Source organism: Chrysemys picta, chromosome 2, assembly GCF_011386835.1.
Source record: "Chrysemys picta bellii isolate R12L10 chromosome 2, ASM1138683v2, whole genome shotgun sequence".
In the NCBI taxonomy this organism is placed as follows: Eukaryota; Metazoa; Chordata; order Testudines; family Emydidae; genus Chrysemys; species Chrysemys picta.
The window spans coordinates 111,529,695-111,549,706 of NC_088792.1; the positions used below are offsets into that span (position 1 = coordinate 111,529,695).

Sequence of the window (20,012 nt, forward strand, 5' to 3'; positions counted from 1 at the left end):
TCAGTCTTCTCTTTTCCAAACTAAACAAACCCAGTTCTTTCAGCCTTCCTTCATAGGTCATGTTCTCAAGACCTTTAATCATTCTTGTTGCTCTTCTCTGGACCCTCTCCAATTTCTCCAGATCTTTCTTGAAATGCGGTGCCCAGAACTGGACACAATACTCCAGTTGAGGCCTAACCAGCGCAGAGTAGAGCAGAAGAATGACTTCTCGTGTCTTGCTCACAACACACCTGTTAATACATCCCAGAATCATGTTTGCTTTTTTTGCAACAGCATCACACTGTTGTCTCATATTTAGCTTGTGGTCCACTATAACCCCTAGATCCCTTTCTGCCATACTCCTTCCTAGACAGTCTTTTCCCATTCTGTACGTGTGAAACTGATTTTTCCTTCCTAAGTGGAGCACTTTGCATTTGTCTTTGTTAAACTTCATCCTGTTTACCTCAGACCATTTCTCCAATTTGTCCAGATAATTTTGAATTATGACCCTATCTTCCAAAGCAGTTGCAATCCCTCCCAGTTTGGTATCATCGGCAAACTTAATAAGCGTACTTTCTATGCCAATATCTAAGTCGTTAATGAAGATATTGAACAGAGCTGGTCCCAAAACAGACCTCTGCAGAACTCCACTTGTTATGCCTTTCCAGCAGGATTGGGAACCATTAATAACAACTCTCTGAGTACGGTTATCCAGCCAGTTATGCACCCACCTTATAGTAGCCCCATCTAAATTGTATTTGCCTAGTTTATTGATAAGAATATCATGCGAGACCATATCAAATGCCTTACTAAAGTCTAGGTATACCACATCCACAGCTTCTCCCTTATCCACAAGACTCGTTATCCTATCAAAGAAAGCTATCAGATTGGTTTGACACGATTTGTTCTTTACAAATCCATGCTGGCTATTCCCTGTCACCTTACCACCTTCCAAGTGTTGGTGCTCTTTTGTTGTTTGTAGACATTCTAATAATTTTTTGGCAGGAATGTTTGAAGAAGTGTCACATTTTAAGCACCATTTTAAGACTACTTGCAGAAAGAGAATTGTAATTCACAAATACAAGTATTCACACTAGAAATATAATTCTAATTAGTGTTATGCATATTCAGTCAGTGAACAGACCACAATACCATTTGATCTTTATAAGTGAACACTGCTGATTGGGATTTGAAATATCTGTATTTGCAGTGAACTATTCATTAACAATCTGCAGAAGAAGCATTCTACACAGAAATTATTTGGTGAATAAATTCAGTAACAAATACATTTGAGAAAATTGTAGAGTACTCACAGACAGTGCGTGAACAAAAAGAGGCTGTAGCTGCTGAATAAATTGGTCTCTCTGAATGATTTGCTCAGCTCTGGTGAATTAATAAAACAACGGGAGCTGGAGATCATGAGTAACAGCAATGTAAAATAAAAAAATGAAAACATTTGGAAATGATTTGCAGGCCCATTAACACAGTGAAGTGAAAAAGATATGAAATTACTAGATAATGAGGTAAGAATTTACACCCAATACTTATTATCTGTTCTCCAAGAGGATTCTACGGACTTCACTGGGAATTTTGCATGCACAACAGAAGAAGGAGTAGCTTGAATATATGCAAAGAGCACTATTGTAATATAGGGAGGGGAAATTTTATTCCAAAGACACTGGGGGAAATTCCCACTCTTAGTCCTGCTCTACACAGCGATTTTTGTACTGGCATAACTATTTAAATTAAGGCTGTGATTTTTTTACTGGAGTAGTTATATTGGTAAAAACCCTAGTATGGAAGCAGCTATACTTGTGTAAAGGTGCTTCATGCCATGATAGTTTATTCCCTCGTCTGTACAAGAATAGCTATACTAGTGGGGGTTATACCGCTGTAACTACACTGATACAGTGAAAGGGATGAATCTTTTGTATGTAGTCAAGTCTTTATAAAAGGTGCCATGGGATCTTATTCTCCAATTGGAACAGACATGACCTGTATTGGGACAGGACTTGAACAGTCTCAGCTGTAAGACGGAAACAGAGTAAACTGTTTGGCACTCAATTTATCTAACCTTATGGCATTTGAATGTTGTGGCTCCATGGAATCTAGCTATTTCCAAACTGAGATACTGTGGTAATTCTCACCTGCTCTAACCTGGTTTTTCAAAACAAACAAACAAACAAACAAACCAAAAACCCTCCAAGACCCCTGCACTTAAAAACATACAACACTTGCAAGAGCACCTCACAAAATATTGATGGCAAAAAAGATTGGATAACATTATATTATCTCTTTAAACAATATTTTTCATGCCTGAATCATACATTTGTTTTCATGCTGTTTTCTGTCACGGCAACTACTTCAAGATTTTTCTCTCATGAGCTGCCAAAGATTAGTCATTAGCACGACATTAGAAGCAACCCTTCTGTTCCCAAGGGCTCAGGGGTCTGTTTCAGTTGTATTGTGGTGGTGTTTGGGTCGGTGCTTTTGTTGTGGCTATCTGGAGATGGGCTCCCAGAGTTTGGCTGATGTTTGTTTTTAGGAAGAGAGAGGATATAAAAAAAAGTCCCCAGAGTTCCTGTTGTTGTGAGACAGCAGAAACATCTGCTGAAGTGATGAGGAGGATGCTGAACCAAGTACAACAGCAGGGAGCTCACAGTTCTTCCTCCTCCTCACACTGCTCGATGTGAACCTGCTGCAGCACAAGGGCTGGCATCACAACAGAGATGTCCCACGGGGAAATATGTCTCAATTCATCCAGCCAGAAAAACCTTAAACAAAAATATTAAAATAGAATAAGAATTTGAAATATTTTTGTGTGTGGATTAATTCACTTCCTCTCCTCCACATTCAGTTTGTAAGGGGCATCAGCAGATTTTTGTTTTGTTTTTTAAAGAAAAAAAATACTTTTGCAAGCTGCTATACTTCAGATGTAACCAGTAGCGCACAAATGTCAAGACTGATAGATAAAAAATTAGAAAGTCTTGGTGATTAATTTAATATAAATTTCATTTTTTTTTTTAAAAAAGAGAGAAGAATGAAGGCAGCAAGGTGGAGTTTAAAAAAACAAACAACTCTTCCTTCCCCCACCAGTCTGTAGATTGTACCCTATGGTAACCAGTCCAAGCTTGTAGTGTTCTCATTGTGTGCAATTGTGTGCATGCAGATTGCGTGTTTCTGATTGGCTTAAGTGATGGGATGGGGATGCAATTCTTGGACACACAGCTTGTAAAATGCTTAGTGATCCTTTTGGAAAGATGCTGAATAAATTATCATGTATTTACTATTCTTTTATTATTGCTGGAAGGCAGGGTTTTTTTTAATGTGAAATGTACAAGGATCTGGATTTCTTGCAGACTGAGAATTGCCCATGAGAGCAGAACAAATATATACAAGATTAGAAATACCGTAAACAAGTATTAGATCTAACAGAAAAGATTTACAAAATTAGGTGAAAGTTTTTTAAGTTCCCACCATCCAACTTAAAGGTTAAATTGTTGGCCTCCCCAGCCTCACCACATCCTTTCAGTGTACTGATTTAATAAGGCTTGACTCTTTACAGACCAACCCCAAATAGTCCACACAACCACTGTTCTGCCCACACACTGCCTCACGTTCCACTCTTCAGGGGCAATGACTGGTGGATCTGAGTAGAAACTGATACACTGGTCCCAGTCCATACCCAGGGACACTCCCAATCCCTTGCATGCAAGTGTGTAGGACCACATGAAGCTGAGGTCCAAACTATGCAAGGGTGTTGCGGTCTTCTTAGCACCTGCCCATACCGCTCAGCTGTGCAGAAGAGCCACCTTAGTTCCATTGTGTATAGGGTCCTTCATGCTGTGGATGAAGGGGCTGGCTTTTTTTTTTCCCTTTCCCAATCTAGGAAATTTCTGGCCCTGGTAAATGTTGAAAGTATTTGACTCTTAGCTCTGCCATGCTACTAAACATAAGTTATTTCACTGTGAACTCAGCTGAGGCCTCCTGTAGAGTCACTGACCAGGGCAATTACAATAAACCATCAGCTAAGGAAGTGGTTACATTCTAAATACTTGCACATGGATGAGCTGAATATTATGATGTTGGCTTTGAATAGACCGCTCCATTGCACAAACCCCTGAGCTGTTGCTTTTTTCCCCTTCTTTCTAATGGGCAGTTATTGTAGTCATCTTTACAGACTTTGCCAAGCAAAGGACATGATTTCACTCATGATCATAAATGTGTTTGTAAGCCTATGATTTGAAAACACATAAAAGTAAAAATTGCAGCCCTTGCTGTCTTAGCTTTAAAAATAACTTATGCACATTTTGATTTCCGACTGGTATGGTAACTTTTCCCTAGTTGTGTATTAAAGATTTTGGTGCACAAGCTAAGGGTCAGTTGAAGAGCTTGTCTCCGAGCCTATCATTCCATGTCAGTTTTGCCTACCCTCTTTCATATGCAACCCAGAGGTCCAATTCATTTGAATAGTTTTGATATTTGGCTGTTACGCTTCTTTGTAGAAGTTCGCCACTGAATACATCCAGGTTTATAGCCAAGTAGAATGTGGCCATAAGCTTAGCACAGCTATTACCTACCACCACAGTTGGAATTTCAATGAGCACCGTTGCTGGCAGGTTTCAACGCTCGGAAAATATAAGGTTTGATGAATTCTTAGGCACAACACTGAATTGTCAGGTGGCCATCTGATAGAGCACTTACATATCATTATATATAAAGCCTGCTACTGCAGTCCTTAGTCAGAACTCCCATTGTAGTCTTTTCCCCTCACATACATTTGTATTTGTTTTTCAGAAGTTCTAGTTGGTGACTCAAGTGCTTTTCAGGTCTTTCAGGTGTCTTTCTTCATTTCCTGAAGCCAGGAGGAGGTTCACCTGAGTAACGGCTTGACTAAAACATGTACACCTTGTCTTGTTCTATTGCTTCTGTGCAAGGTACCTCGCAAAATCGTCCTTGGCTTCTTGCAGTGTAAAGGGATGCAGAGTGGGAGGTGCAGGAAGAGAAACGGAACATCCAAATTCTTTCATTTTAAAACAGAAATATAACTTTGTGTTAAAAACTGCTTTTTTATTGTTGAACTTTCCTCCCAAGGCAGATGAAAGTATCTGTCACCCTTTCTCCATAAAGAGGATCAGCTGGTTTAGGACGAGGGAAGGACATTTCTCAATTCAGGGACACTATCTCTGGAACAACCTCCCTCACTGTCTACTAGAAACCCACTGTAGCTGCCTTGAAAGCTCAGGGCAAGGCCTTTCTGGTAAGATCGGTTCCTTCTTGACCATTTTGGCTGCAGTTTTCCCATACATATATCTTGCGGTTAACAAGCCCCTCCTCTGCCTCCCCCACCATTCCATTTTTTAGGTGACTGGATTTAGGGCCATTCTGCCCAGTTATATTTTAATTTTTGTATTAAAAGCTTCCATTGTCACAGATGTCTTATTTAGGGACCTTATTAATGTGTCTTTTACTTATTACTGTAATTTATGAATATAAAATAAATAAAACAAATACTGGCCTATATTCTGTACATTGGAATAAAGCAACAACAAATCAAAAGGGAGGAGGCTTTGCTACGAAAAAAATATGTTGTCTCCTCACCCATCATATGTGCTTTAGTCTCTTTAATGTATGTAAGTTAGTCTGTGGCCAGCTACTGGAGAGTAGGGGAGATTAGTGGACACTGCCTAATACTTCCTTACTCTACTGGATTTGACCCTTTTTAGCTCCAGGTTTTTGCCTTTTTGAACTGACTAGCCTGCCCCCAACATGTCCATTCCTTTGCCTTCCCATGAATTGCATTGTAAGAAGCCTCTGCATAAGCCTATATGGGCTCTTTGCTGCCTGAGGCAGTGGAAACACAGCAGAGAGTTGCCAACTCTTGCAATTTTATTATAAGTGTCATGCTATTTGGTGTTATACTTAAAGCCCCAGCTCCTGGGAGCCAGTGATTCAAGGGCAATCTCAGTTTTTTTGTTATTGTTTTTTTAAAAAGTAAGTTTCTAGCCCTCATGGTTGTGAAGAAAAGTCAGAAAATGTGAACTGAGTGGGCCCTAACGGCTCAGAAATCAGAAGGCGAATAAAAAGAAACCAGCAATTAAAAAAAAAAAACTTATGTTTTTTTAACAGATCTTATTTTTGTGAGGTCCTAACTCATGACTTTTGAACAATATTGCAGCATTTCTGCAGGGCTTGAGCCTTTACATACCTGGGAGCTGATTTGTCCCAGTGTGATTATTAGATATCAGGGGCATTTATTGGATTCTAAAATGATGTTTTCACATTTCATCAAATGAGAGAACCGCTCTGCTCACTTTTCTGTCCTCTCCCTGTTGGCTAGAATATTCACAAGCCACTTTCTAATTCAATAATGAGTACTATGCCTCCCAGAGCCTTATCGGAACATAAGGAACGTAAAGGCCATACTGGGTCAGACCAATGGTCCATTTAGCCCAGTATCCTGTTCTCCTACAGTGGCCAATGCCAGGTGTTTCAGAGGGAATGAACAGAACAGGTCATCATCAAATTTCAGTTTTATGTCTAAAAACTGAAAAGTCCATGTAGATTCTGGATATCTTGGAAAGCAATGAGTAATAAAATAACTTTCCTGTGGTATCCACTTTTCTTGAATTCATTTTTGTTTACGTTTTGTAGCTGCTTGGCATCACAGTGATGGACTAATGTGTATCTTCCAAACTGCTTCTACTCAAAATTCTGCCATTTGATAGAAAAATATACAGGAGCATGAGTTAGTGCGCCTGTGGAGTTTTGGTTCTAGCAGTAGTTGCTGGCAGGTCTTCTGGAATAACACACTGGATACAATAATAGTCTGCAAAAAGAACAGGAGTACATGTGGCACCTTAGAGACTAACAAATTTATTTGAGCATAAGCTTTCGTGGGCTACAGCCTACTTCATCGGATGCATGTAGTGGAAAATACAGTAGGAAGATATATATATATATATATATACACACAGAGAACATGAAACAATGGGTGTTACTATACACACTATATGGAGAGTGATCAGTTAAGGTGAGCTTTTATTAGCAGGAGAGAAAAAAAATTGTTTGTAGTGGTAATGAAAATGGCCCATTTCCAGCAATTGACAAGGAGATATGAGGAACTGTGTGTGTGTGCGGGGGTGGGGGAATAAGCATGGGGAAATAATTTTACTTTGTGTAATGGCCCATCCACTCCCAGTCTTTGCTCAAGCCTAATTTAATGGTGTCCAATTTGCAAATTAATTCCAATTCAGCCGTCTCTCGTTGGAGTCTGTTTTTGAAGTTTTTTTGTTGTAATATTACGACTTTTAGGTCTGTAATCGAGTGGCTAGGGAGATTGAATGGTTTCAGAGTAGCAGCCGTGTTAGTCTGTATCCGCAAAAAGAACAGGAGTACTTGTGGCACCTTAGAGACTAACAAATTTGTTAGAGCATAAGCTTTCGTGGACTACAGCCACGATATATGCATCCGAAGAAGTGGGCTGTAGTCCATGAAAGCTTATGCTCTAATAAATTTGTTAGACTCTAAGGTGCCACAAGTACTCCTGTTCTTTTTGCGGATACAGATTAACACGTCTGCTACTTTGAAATAATAATCTGCAGTAACTAAAACATTGGTGATTCAGTGACTTGATCATGAAAAAAAAATGTATTGTCTCTGAAAAGGAGAATGCACTTAATGATTTGTGTTTTCATTTTGTTTTTCTGATTGAGGCTGTCATGTGCTTGGTGGCTATCCAGGTCTGTGAGTAAGAAACTCCAGAGAACATATTTTAAAAAATGTATTTAAAGTGAATGTTTAAAATTAAATATACACAAGTTAAGAGGGAAGGTACTGTATGGTACTCTGACATGCAGAACTCTTTCTAGTGATGGCTGAGATGGCAGCTCAGCTTTTGACACAGATGTGCTGTTCACTAGAACATGGGCTAGCAAACAAATATAAAGAAGGAGAGATCCTTTCAGTGTAATGCCAGACATTTTATTTTCTTGTTCCAGCAGTTTTTTTTTTTTTGTAACAGTGTTCAAACAAACAAAGAAAAACGTTGAGCCTAGTCATGTTCTGTAAATAGCTTGGGTATAAACCTGACCTAATACACCGCTACCTCGATATAACGCTACCCGATATAACACAAATTCGGATATAACGCGGTAAAGCAGCACTCCGGGGGGGTTGGGCTGCGCACTCCAGTGGATCAAAGCAAGTTCAATATAACGCGGTTTCACCTATAATGCGGTAAGATTTTTTGGGTCCCGAGGACAGCGTTATATCAGGGTAGAGCTGTACTTATGAATGTACCTTATATTGAGGAACGTTTTAGTTCAGGAACCAGGATTCTCTGAACACAAAGCCTGCATGGTCTCATCTGGTGATGTCAGGTCCCAGGACTGTCAGAACTTTCATTTAATGTGTTCTTATTTTTCCTACTGTGAGAGAGGATGACAGCTCATTTTGTTTGCCTCATGAACAAATACAAAAGCTGGATTTCTTTCTCCTTTTTTTCACAGCTAGGATGCATGCTCTGCTATGGAGACACACTGATTAATTCCAGCTGCTTCATTTGAAACTAGGGATGGGCCCAAATCAAAATCCTGGATTAAAACTCCACCAAACTTTGGCAGTGGGGCTGGTGGATTGGTACCTGAACCCAGATCTTAATTTTGCAACTGGCCTATATCCCTACAAAGGGCCTATCCAAACCCTGAACTTGAATACCCCTAAATTTGGAGAAATTCAGATCTGAGTGAGTTTTGTGGCTCAGGCCACTCTTTGGTTAAAATTACAGTGTCTGTGTGTAATTGTGTGTGTTTATCTAATCTGGATAGTGTGAATACACCACTGTAACATTTTCATGACAATACTGCATGCCAGAGGTTTGCAAAGAGAATTGATATATCTGTGGAAGTTTCAGGCACCAAAGAAGTGCTGAACATGCAGTAGAGATCTGTACTGTTGATACAAGAATTGCATTGTTGATCAGAGAGAAGAATTAGGCCCCCTTTCACACACCCCAAAGAAAAGTCTTGTATAGGTTGGATTGATGTATCTAAATATGGTGAGAGATTAAAGAGAACTGCTATAAAAAAGCAGTTCCCCAGACCAACCTGAATTAGTTTATATATCCGTTCCCAAAAGGAAGGAGAAAAAAATACTTTCAAGAGTTACTTGAATAGGTTCTGTGAACTTGATACTGTGCAAAAGCCAGGGCGAGGGGGAGGATTAAATGTTCAACAAACATTTAGATAACATAAAGCACATCAACAAATGTATCTTGAACCCTAATGGTGTTGTGTACTTTACTTTGTTTTTCCACATAATCTGAATTCTAAATACCTTGTACTAAATAAATATATTACTGTGAGCGTGAAATTCTTTCTTCCAGCTTTGCTGACAGGTAGTTGTTGATACTTGCATGGCCTGTTGCCAACCAGCCCACACACCTTAGACAGAAAGGGCCAAATTCATCTATAATTTAATTTATATCCAGGATTAATTTGGCTCAGGGAATCTGACTCAGTGCAATAAGTTTCTGGTGCTGTTAAGCTTAAACATACAGTACAACAGTTGGCTCCGTAACTGTTACCCTGGAATCTACTATTTTGTCTAAAATAAAATAAAACTTTTTCATGCTTTTAATGTTTGAATGGTCTTATTGCAAAAAAAAAAATTACAAGTTTGTGTCTGATTTGAGTTAATAGGCGAGATTGGGAAGATGGTTCATTGCATTGAAGTGTCCACTACACATTTCTTTTTTTAACAGGTAGCTATTTGCATATGGTTCTTTCCAAAGATCTATCCATGGTAGGAGAGTAAATTCCATTATGTGCACGCTGATTAGCATTTGATTTCAATTTTAAAAAGTGACCTGGCTTTGGATATTTCTGCAGCTCCAATCATCTGTCTTTGAGATTAAATTCAGCATTGAAAAAGACAGTGTAATAAATACATGTTTGTAACATTAACAGTGAGTGGACTATGTTTAGTATTCCACAAGCCAATATTTCTTTCCACAATGATACTTTTAATCTTATTTTCTTTAGTGATCTCTTTTCTGCCATTTCCGTTTTGCAATAATAGTAGCGCAGACTTCACAGAAAAGCTATGTATCTTTGAAAGAAACGTGTTTTGCAATACAGAAATTACAGCTGGCATGGAAGTCACTTAGAATTATTGGTTTTATGGATAGCTTGGTTGGTTTGACATTTTCTTCTTTTTTTCCTTTTTCTTCTTTTTTAAAGAGGGCCCTGATTACTCTTTATTTTTGCCCATGATGTTTTACTCTCATCTGTAATTTTCAGCCCACGAAACAGTGGGCCAGCTGGATCCATCTTTTAAAGCAATTTTCTTTTGTTTCTTTTTAAAACAACTTTTCATCTGTCCTTATTTTCTTTGTTGTTAAACTAATTGTGCTTGATGCACCTTTCCTGAGCTATATCACAGAAATCCAATGATTTGGAAGCATCATCTTTTAATTCAGTGTAACTCTTTACTCCCGTTGGGATCCCCCAGGCAAACACTCCTGATTGATTTTCTCTCTGTGTGGACAAAGTCTACCATTTTTCCTGAATTGGAAATTCCAATTAGTTCTAGGGACATTTTTCAGAGAACCAGCTCTTGAAAATGAACTTTTCAAAGGAGAGCCTAACTGCAATGTACCTTACATATTTTATCCTGATTATCTCTTTTTGTATAGCTCTCCCACATATTCCTTACTTGTATTTACCATGCTTCTTCATCACTGATTTCCTTCTTCCCTTATATAGCTCGCATGTGCCATCCCATTATGCTCCCATTAAGTTGTTGTCCCAAACACACACAGGGTTATGTGCTAACCTCAGTCTGCACGTAGTACTCCCATTGATATCAGTAGGAGCTCCACCACACACACCAGGATATGGCCTATATAGTGGTTCAGATTAATCTGGGAGAGCTACTTAAGGGAAGGAGGGGAGCACAGTTACTCCAGTGAAGGGTGCAATATAAAGAAGATACAGTAGAACCTCAGCGTTACGAACTCCAGAGTTACGAACTGACTGGTCAACCACACACCTCAGTTGGAACCAGAAGTACACAATCAGGCAGCAGCAGAGACAAAAAAAAAAGAAGAAACAAATACAGCATAGTACTATAGTAAGTAAACTATTAAAAAATAAAGGGAAAGTTTTTAACAAAAAGATTTGACAAGGTAAGGAAATTATTTCTGTGCTCGTTTCATTTAAATTAAGATGGTTAAAAGCAGCATTTTCCTTCTGCATAGTAAAGTTTCAAAGCTGTATCAAGTCAATGTTCAGCTGTAAACTTTTGAAAGAACAACCATAACATTTTGTTCAGAGTTATGAACATTTCAGAGTTATGAACAATCTCCATCCCCAAGGTGTTCATAACTCTGAGGTTCTACCGTAGATAAATAACATCTCTAGAGAGATGAGTTTTGCAAGAGAGATAACCAAGAAGGGAAAACAACAGTGTTATTGGAGAGATGAGAATCTGATTCAAATCCCATTGAAGTGAATGGGAGGAGTTTGTCCATTGGACCGTTTGGATCAAGCCCTAAGAAAGGAAAGGAATAAAGGGAAATGCTGAAGGCACTAAAGGAAAATGAGAGAAGAGAGAAAGATAGGAAGCTAAAGAAAGGGAAAGGCCACCAAGAAGAGGAGAGTGGGAGAGAACACAGGAAGAGAAGAAGGATAGTCTAATGGTTAAGACACTAGACTAGGACATGGCGGACCTGGGTTAATGTCCTAGCTCTACCAACGGCTTCCCACGTGACCTTGGGCAAGTCACTCAACCTCACTGTGCTTCACTTCCCTCTCTGTGAAATGAGGGTAATAGTTCAGAGTTGGGAATAACATGTTATTGAAATAAACTGTCCTTCTCCTATAGGGGTGTGAGAGGCTCACCTTAAGCTGGAAAGTAAATCAGGCATTGTCATGCCAACGTACAGCAATTAGGTTCAAAGATGGTATGGATTATGTCTGAAAATCAAATACATAATTGGAGACTTGGTCTGAGCCCACTCACTAACCCATGACAAACTGGGTAAATTACTTATAGATATGTAGCTGTAAAGTACTTCAGGAGATCATAGACTCCCCAAATGGTTCTTAGTTGGTATGATGAGAGTCTTGAGTTCCTTTAGAAAGGCCAATGATGTGCTGCAACTTCTATAACGTCAACTGTTAAAAAATCCGGGACCACAGGACTCTACTAGAAAAAGGCAGAGAATAAAGCAAGAGGTAGACGTTTCTTGCAAGCAAAAGCGATGAGCCTTTTATAAAATAAAATAATATAGGCCAGTACTACCCAGTGGAAATTTTATTCTGTATTGCTCTTTCACACTGTGAGGATAAATAAATGTTACTGTATGTGTTAGAGATGGGCCAGAGAGATCTGAATTTTCCCAATGTTTGAGATATTTGAGGGAACAGAAAAAAAGGCTGAGTAAAGTGTTCTGTTTCAGGGCCCTTGTTAGTATTTATAGCGGAAGATTTATAACTTGAGACAACCCAATAGTTTAGTCAGTGGCACTAATTCAGTGTGGCTATAAAAGGGATCTCATTTTGGGTCCTAAGCTCTATTTCTATCAGCTTGGAACAGGAAAGGCTGAGAGTACTATGAAGGGGGCTTACTCAGCTCTTGAGTGTGCTTCCCATTGCTTTTCAGCAAATTTTGTTGGCCAGCATTTAGAATGATTGGCTCCAGAGGGAGTCATATTTAGTCCTCTGTGGTGACAGGGAATGTTGTTGGGCCTTTGGAGAAGGAAAACTGGGTCAATCATGGGCAGTAGTAAGCAATACTATGGTCCAAGGGTTTGGAATTAGAAGTCCTCCATGCATTGCAAGCTTCTTCCCTTTGGACTAGTTTTAGCAGTTAATCCTCACTGTCTAGTCAGTCATAAATTGCTACTAATCAAAATAGTTCTGGCAAAGAGTCAGTGAACACTGTGTGTTATTTCCTTTATGCTCTGCCATTCTCTAACAAAGTGGCAGTGGTGGGAATGCCATTTGTTACCACAGTAATCTAAATTACATTAATTTAAAATACATTAAAAGTTCCCGTCAGACTTTTCCTAAAATAAAAAAGGGAATTGTCTCAGCAAATGTTGATAGGGAATGAAACTTTGAACTGTTGAATAAATAAAGCTACTGAGCACGTGTTGTAGGAAGTTTTGCACAAACCACTGTGAACTGATGAGTTCTCTGCCTCCTGGAAATTTGCATTTAACTCTTTAATCTTCAGATTTAGCCAGTAAAACTCAATATTACAAAGATTATAATGTTATGTTAATGGTTATCCTCCATTTTTTCTTTATGCATAATCCATCTAGAAAATAGTTTTCTGTGAACATTTTCTGGACAACAAAATAGCTTTCCCATTCCCTCCTCTGTTTTGTCTCCTGGGCAAAAGATTTTTTGGCTTAGATATCCCTCCCTATGTCTTTCTCAGCCATTCTACCCGTACACAAGTTCTCTCTGTAGTCATTCCTCCAAATACCTTCCACTTAGAGCAGATGCTGGGCAAGAAGGACAAGTCAGACCTTATGTTGTGTGTGTGTGCCTGTGTCTGAATATAAATAAGGTTAATACGCTGTATTTTGCAATATTACAAAATATGTATTATAGGGTGTAACAATTCTCTGGCACATCAGTAAAAGTTTTACCAGTTTCATAAATCATGAGGGAAATGGAGAATGAAGTTGTAGCTTTCATATAACTAATGTGCAAATTGTCAACCAACGCAGACCAAAGTGTCATACTATTGGAAACCTTAACATATGTGATTTTGAATTTATATTTTTTTCTCTCACTCCTTCTCTCTATTTTTAATTTGACAGCAATTTATTTATGAGAGCATTGCCTGAATTCCAAACAGAGAATAAAACATTGCAAAGGAAATAGAGGCCACAACAATATGTCTGTGTCCGTGACATATAAAATAGAAGTCAATAATAAAGCTAATTTTTTAAAATGTTAGTGCCTAAAGTAAATGACTTGAAGTTCAGAAGTGCTGAACACAGATAGCTCTCAATGACTCCAGGGGACTCATCTCCGCTGAAAATAAGACTTATTTAAGAGACAAACTATACTTGATTGCATTCACTTAGGTTTCCAAGTGTTAGCCCAACTGCTTACAAGCTATTCTGTATATATAATATGAAAGATAAAGTATATTACCATAGCCTCTTTTTCTGTTTCAGAAATATATATCTAAATGTAAGTAGCAGGCACCTCTAGTAAAGTCTGTTAGAGTTACACTGTCATACAGCAGGTCTGAATTTGGTAGTATAAATTTCTTCTTCGAGTGCTTGCTCATGTCCATTCCATTCCAGGTGTATGCACACCTAGAATGGAATGGACATAAGCAACGCATCTCGAAGAACAACAGTTACAAAAGGTAGGTAACCATTTTTTCTTCTTCGAGTGCTTACTCATGTTGATTCCATTCTAGGCGCACACACACCTAGAATGGACTGGGCAGGAGCAACACATCTCGAAGAACAACTGTTACAAAAGGGAGGTAACCATTTTTTCTCTTTAACGAGATAAATCCTAGTGCACTATTAACGGCTTCTGCCATTAAGGGGGGGGGGGACATTGAAAAGGAAAACGAAACTGACTTTTACTTAATGTTCCTTTATCTAGAAATCTAAGGTCTCTATCTTGCCCTCAATCTGTGTTCTCACTGTTGCTATGAGTTGTGCACCTAGAGTCATCCCCATAAAAAGATCAGCATTTGTAAGTAGCTGTTGAAACCAGTATGGCCTTTCTTCTACCCTGTTCTATCATGGGAGTTTTCTTTAAAAGGATTTTAGAGACTCTTGATGCGTACACATTTTTGTGTGTTGTTTCTGTCTTCAATTTGCTGCATGGATTTCAAGATGAAGTATTATAATAAGCAACTCAGTGGCTATCAAAACAGTGTTCCAATTTGGTGTTTGTCAAGGGATTCTTTTTGTTTTCTTTTCAAAGTCCTTGTGTGTTCAGATAAGTAACTATGGTTCTTTTGGTGTACCACATGTTCCATGGAAAGCTAGAGACAAACAACTGCACTGTATATTTGTCTTTATCCTCCTTAATTATATACATTGCTGCTGAGAGCGCCGTAATGTCCTATCACTTTGAGATAGGACTGCCTTCATAAAAATAAAAACATCTACCAAATCAAGTTACAGTGACACGTTGTCATTGTGCACTGGGAGAAAATGAAGACACACAAGAAAAGTAGAAATAACTGACCTCCTCACTTACCAATATGCTGAGTATTTGGCGGTGCAGTATGTAAGAAAGAATCAGTTTCCAGGACCAATCTCAGAGGCTGGCAAAAGAGCAGAGAACACAGTATTTCATCAGTGGATCTCAAAGCGCTTCACAACCTGTAATGTATTTATCCTTCCAACATGCTTGTGAAGCAGGAAAGTTTTGTTGTTCCCAGTTTTACAGATGGGAAACTGAGGCACGGCGGTTAAACGACTAGACCAAGGTCACACAGAAAGCCTGTGGCAGAACAGTGAATTAAATTCAGGTCTCCCAACTCCTGGCTAGCACCCTCATCAATGGACCATCCTTCCTTCACCACTCTTTTTTTATTTTGACTATGGACATTCTCAAATTGTGGAGAGGATCAGATTGATTATCATGCTTTTCTCTAGATTTATTTTTAAGTTATCTCCTTTGTTTTTGTGATCCTTAAACAGATCTACTTGAGTATGCTTTGTAGAGTGTGTAAGCACAGATTGTATCTAGGTATCTAGATCAAGAAATTAACCAGAAGTGGTCAAGCTGTCACTTCAAATTATCCTGAAAAGCTGCCCTTGTAAACAAAAAATAGGATATCTTTCTGTTGTGGTAGGCCTCAGTCATGTTAATTTCTTGACCACTACAGAGTGCCTAGGATGATGATGATAATGTCCTAACTGATTACATTATTTGTGAGTTTCAAATGTGTGGAGAGAGCTTATTATACATGAATTGCTTTATTTTTCCTTTTATAATCATTTGTACTGTGGGTGTAGCAAATCTAATTTGTGACACATATACTAGAATGCCATTTTAGGAAAACTATTAGATTTTTTCCTCCTTTGGTAAAGCCAGGAAGTTGTTTGCTTAAGAATTTCCCTATTCATTTAAATCAGTGTGTCAGGGGTTGAGTTGTGTGATCCGTATTCCCCTTTGCCAATTGCTAAAGAATAGCTGCAGATAAATATTTTAGTACAATTGTTTAAGCATGGGTATTAAAATTAAAAGCTGTTTATTAGGATGAATGGATCAAGATATTTAAGGCCAGATTCTGATGTAATTTCTAATGGCATAAATCAGGAGTAATGCCATTCACATTAATAGGTTTACTCCAGATTTACACCTGTGTAAATGAGATTGGAATTTGACCCTTATTTTTCTGGTCTTTAATTATTTCATAGAGTTTACAATAGTTAGTAACTATCAGATTCTAATTCTATGCAGATTTATATGGTTTAAACTGTGTACATAATATAGATAAATAAGTCAGAGACCTGACTGATAACCAGTGCCTGGTTTTGGATTTAAGTGTTATCAACCTTAAGAGTCAGGGTGAAATCCTGGCCCCATTGAATTCAATGGCAAAATGCCCACTCATTTCAATTGGACTAGGATTACATTCTCTGTTAGTAATGTGTTGCCCTGTGGACAGGTGAAGAAAGGTCTTTGTTCTGGGTATTCAGGGTGCAGTGGTGGTACATGTACCACCTTCATACCGATTAGGCATCACATTTCTTCTTTTGTATTAAAGTGGCATAATAAACCAGATTTTATTACTGAGATAGAAAGCACTTTATTCTGCAAACAATTCCCTAGTTTTTGAGAGGCTAAAAAGATGCTGGACAGTACTTTGTGTAATGCTAGAAAACAGTACTTTGTCAGAAGCAGCCAAAATTCATTTGGCACTTCTCACTCTTCCATATTTATATATTTTCTTCCCCCATGCTGAGCTCTGTGGAGGGCGCTTGCTTAAAGAAACGAGGAAGAGACGATACAGTATTGCAGAATGACTCATATCTCAGCTCTGGAGATGTTGGGAGTACAAAAACACCTCAGGAAGGGTTTGTTTCCTTGTAGTTAGCTAGCTACAGTACACTGCATTTTAGTTTTCCCAGGTTTTGTTCTTGTTTTTTCTTTCTTTCCATCAGAGTAGATCTTCAAGGAAATTGACTTCTAGTCCAGAATTTTCCTCTGATTGAGGCCAAGAAATTAAACAAATTCAAAAAGGGATTGGATATTTATATGGCTATCAAAAATACCCAGATTTGTTATAGTCAATGACAAGTTATGGAAAGGGAAGTTAACCCTTGTGCTTCAGGGCTTAAATCAATCTCTAGCTATTCTAGACTAAATAAATTAATGGAGATATCCTATCTCCTAGCACTGGAGGGGACCTTGAAAGGTCATTGAGTCCAGCCCCTGCCTTCACTAACAGGACCAAGTATGGATTTTGCCCTAGATCCCGAAGTGGCCCCCTCAAGGATTGAACTCACAATCCTGGGTTTAGCAGGCCAATGCTCAAGCCACTGAGCTATCCCTCCCCCCAAGTTGACTAGACTGACTAGACTAGGATGAGACCTATGTTGGGGCAGATTTGTGATGGGGTGTTCACCCCACACTTGCCCCAAAGGGGTTAATGGAGGCCAGATGGGCCAATCAACCTAATTAGGCTGCAAACTGGGGGAATTATGGGTTGGGGTTATAGAGGCAAGTAGTCTACAGTTACTCCCTGGGAGGAGGGAGTTGTGGGGCTGGCACATGCAGAGAAGGAGGGAGAAGGTAAGGAAAGGCTCAGGGAAAAGGCATTATGGTCCAGGATGGAACAGACCTTTGCTGCTGGCAGCAGATCCCTGAGTTGGAACACAGAATAGAGTGTTGGGCCTGGGTTCCCCAACCAGCCACGGGGGAAGTGGCTGTGGATGGGAAGACTACGCACGATTGGTGGTAAGGAAAGATTTTGGTTCCCTGGAATGGGGAAACACACATAGTGACCTGCTTAGAGGGCCAAATCACAAAGAGGGAGCTCCTTGAGTTGCAGAGAATGAGAGAGAGAGCGGCAGTAGAGTGTGCAGCAAGCAGCAGAAGACTGCATCGAGCCTACAAAGAGCTAATTCCCAGAGTGGCCAGGAGAAGGTGCCACCTGTAGTGAGTGGAACCTGTGACAAGATTATTCCACATTTGTTATAGTCCAGGATTCTAACACCTTCCTCTCAAGCATCTGGTATGGGGTATTGTCAGAGACAGGATATTGTGCTAGATGGGCATTGGGTCTTATCCAGTATGGCTGTTCTTATGTTCCAAGAATGATGAACCAAACAGTAGTAATAGTGACCAGTGTTGCCAGCTCTCAATTATATTGTGAGTGTCATGAAATTGTGAGTGTTTCTTAAAGCCCCAGTTTTTGGAGTTATATGATTATATGAAATCTCCAGTTGCCATTTAAAAAAAAAGTTTCTAGCTCATATAGTTGCAGCGAAGCACTTGAAAATGTGACCCAAATGACTCCTAAAGACCCAAAAACCTAGACAGAAAAGAAAAAGAACCCCAAATTTAATATTTTTAAAATTTCATTGTTTTTAGGGCACTTAATCTCATGATTTTTGGGGCTTGACACGTGATTTTTGAATGACTGAGATTGGCAATACTGGGCTTTGAAGATTGTGAATGCCCCCACTGTCAAAGGTTTATGTTAAAAATCAATATTAAACACTGGATAACATTTGTCATCAGATTTGTTATACTGTAAGATCCCTTTGTTCACCACAGTCCTGTTAAAATACGTCCATAAAAGAGGTGGAACTTGTGATGTCATCTTGACACTGCCTTTTCAAATTGTGACATTGCGAGGTGTGTGATGACTGTGTGCCTATAAGATGAATGCTGTACTCTCTCGGGTTTAGGCTGACAGAATGTTGTACTTTATTTCTCCAGTGCCCTCCTGCCTTCATTAACCACTGCTCCTCCCATCAGCTCTGGTCTGTATTTGCTGCCTCAGAGAAAGAAGAATGAAAGGAAACAAAAGCACAATGTACCTTGTCTCATTCATGTTTATGGAACAATTGTTAAAGCGGTTTGAAAACCTGTTTGTTTTTCTTTTTCTTTTACTAAAATGTAGAGCCAAAATTGGGACCTGGAAGCCACCCTGTCTCGTATTTCAGAGTGGGGTGAAGGGGTTTGGGTTCACATTCCAGGATTCAAACCCCTCCCTATAGTTTGGTTATAGGTAGGTCAGTTCCAATTCAGCTGTGGCCAAAATCTCATGAGAACGATTGATCATGCCTGGTTCATGCCACTCACAGTTTCTTGTGAGATTTCTGCCCTGGGACTTCATTGCTATCAAATCCAAGTCCTAGCCCTGATTTGGCTTGGAAGCCCAACCACAGTTTAAACCTAATCCTGATCTAAACACTAACTTGTGAAACCAATATTATTAGTTTATTTCTCTATATGAAATACTGCAGGGTGCTGTGTGGTTCAGCTTCACTACCAGGATTTTCTGTGCTCTGAGGAAGCAAAGAAAACAACCTATTTGAATATTTTTTAAACAGGAATTTTCAATTTTTGAGTATATTTATTGGAATTGTTTGTGTAATACTCATACATTTGTCCTATATTTTTGGGAACTATGGTATTCAATAGTGTGAGAAGCCTCTGATGCTGATTAACTAGTTGACTCTAGTTTCTTGACAGAAAAGGGGTTAGGGGAGAGAAGACAGTGCTGCTGCCTTCTTGTTTCTTGGAAAACATATTTCATGTTTCATCCAAGTGAGTATAATGGAAAATGGAATACTATAAGCAAACTGTTCATGTTTTATTTTCTCTACTTAACAGTAATCTAAAAATAGCAAATAGGAAGTTTATGACCAAAGCACAAGTGGCATTTTAGTTCATCTAGAAGAACTGCCATGAGCTGAAGTCAGAGGCTAAGATCTGATTCTGTCAGTGCCTGGGGAAAGTGTAGCTAAGTGAGAGTAGAAAAGGGAAGCTGTAGGAAAAAAACTGATAGAACTGAGG

General features: G+C 39.0%; 1 protein-coding gene across 24 annotated transcripts in view; it reads left to right on the top strand.

Annotated features, from left to right (window-relative positions):
- FHOD3 (formin homology 2 domain containing 3) overlaps positions 1-20,012 on the top strand; it is a 655,971-nt gene that overhangs the window by 185,385 nt on the left and 450,574 nt on the right. The gene's annotated exons all lie outside the window — the stretch shown is intronic.